Source organism: Armigeres subalbatus, chromosome 1 (assembly GCF_024139115.2).
Source record: "Armigeres subalbatus isolate Guangzhou_Male chromosome 1, GZ_Asu_2, whole genome shotgun sequence".
Classification (NCBI taxonomy): domain Eukaryota; kingdom Metazoa; phylum Arthropoda; class Insecta; order Diptera; family Culicidae; genus Armigeres; species Armigeres subalbatus.
In genome coordinates this window covers 185,801,404-185,803,360 of record NC_085139.1, presented here as the reverse complement: position 1 = coordinate 185,803,360, position 1,957 = coordinate 185,801,404, and the positions used below count along the sequence as shown (strand labels likewise).

Below are 1,957 nucleotides of genomic sequence, written 5' to 3'. Positions count from 1 at the left end.
TGTTTTAATGGCGATTTTCAATATAAACATGGTTCAAATACCTAATAAAAATCTCACAATTTTGTACCTAATACCAAAATTTTATTAAGGTTATTTAATATTTTCCGTCTTACAAATTAACAGAATTGTAAGAACAAGACTTTCGCTGGTTTGATGTACTCCAAACCCATTTTTTCTTCGCCTTCGAGTTGGCAATTTTGAAAACATTTAGTGATAAAATTCCATTTTATTAGGAAACATTCAAACAGCCTCCACTTACTAATCTAGTTTCTAACTAAAACCATTCGGCAACTTCGGTGCGAGGGTAGTGCGGAGGAGTTTTCAGCGCGTAAGCACGCGCCATCCTGCTTCTGTCTAGATACATGATGGAGAGATGGTGGTGTTTGAGACAATTCAAAGCAATAAACGGAACCGTTTATATTGTTAAGGATCGACAAGCACGCATTCAAATGCAGTCGCCGATACCTACTTGCAAACGCTAAGAAGGGGTCATTAAAGTTTAAAGGAGAAGCGCTTCACCGTCAAATGTTGACACTCGCTGGCGGCACTGTTTGTTCTGTTTTAGAATGTGTTCGCAATTTAATGATTGAGCTATGTTTCGAAATTGAATACGGATGATTCAAAGATTAAACATTTTCTATGGTTGTATGGAAAGTTTCTGCTTCAATTCACTTTAACTTTGTAAGGTTCGTGCCGTTAACTTGGTATACGAGAAATACAAAACGCGGTTATGGTTATTTATATTTCAAATTAGGTTAGGTTTCAAATAAATTTATCAGTATGAAATGCAGTACAGAGATTTGTTAAAGCTCACTAAAACCTCGCACTAAACTGAATCTTTAAATAATGAATGAAGTCTAGAAAATAGCCTATGAATAGCTTTTCAATACTGTTGTTCAAGAATAGGAAAAAAGAACAATTACTAACCAAGCACTGAAGAGTATATTGAAATCAGCGTGAAAACGATTATAATGAACTGATAACAACTTTACTCGTGTTGTAGGTACCACACGTCTTGCACGTCCAGACACTAAATCTCTGCTTGAAAATGACTCTTCGCACATGAATTCAATAGCGAACGAGCCCCCAATGCAGGGTTTCGTTTGCACCAGTTCTATATCCATCCATTTCCTCGAGTCCCTTGGGGGAATCTTGGTTCGATTAATTTACCCACTTTATCAATCTGGGAGCGATAAATCTCCGGGGAGAATCTCCAACTGGGAAGAAGCTGTTGCTAGTTGCTGAAAAGAGTTATTAAAATAGCTTGCTCCTTACCCTCGGGGTCCAGAAGTGGAAGCGACGACGTTTGGAGCCAAATGGCTTCTAAACGGAAAGATGCATGCCATGCCATGGTGGCTGAGATCGAGATCTGGAAACTGAATGGAGTTATATTACGCTTCCCACTTAGCTAAGCACTTTCCAACCGATGTGGCTTCGTAAGACGTAAGACAAATTACTGCTTATAGAGCTGGGGAAATAAACTCCCATTTGGAACATCTACACTTGCTTACAAATACGCAAGAGACTTCATGGCGATGAGTCACACGTTTTTACTCCTTGTAGAATGCTTACAAAACAAGACATCGGGACTGATTTGCGATTTGGGCGTAACTTATTTTGTAAACAAACATTGCTTCATGAATTCCGGAGAATGCAAGCGTTTTCATCCTAAACTAATTCCCTTATCTGGTAGAGTAAAGCTTAATCTATCGGATCCATACCGTGGTTTCCTCATGAAATGCTTGTTTTAGCAGGAATTCGCCTTCCAATGTTTGTTTACAAAATAAGTTACGCCCAAATCGCAAAGCGGTCCCGACATGTTTATAACATCGTAGTGAAGATTAATTATCTAACAACATTTTTTTTTACTAAAAAAGAATCGGGCGGGCTCGTCCGGGATTTGAACCCGGGACCTCTCGCACCCTAAGCGAAAATCATACCCCTAGACCAACGAGCC

General features: G+C 39.1%; 1 non-coding gene across 1 annotated transcript; it reads right to left on the bottom strand.

Moving 5' to 3' along the window:
• Positions 1 to 1,885: 1,885 nt before the first annotated feature.
• Trnap-agg (transfer RNA proline (anticodon AGG)) lies at positions 1,886 to 1,957 on the bottom strand. Its single transcript has one exon. It is a non-coding gene; the product is annotated as a tRNA-Pro (tRNA).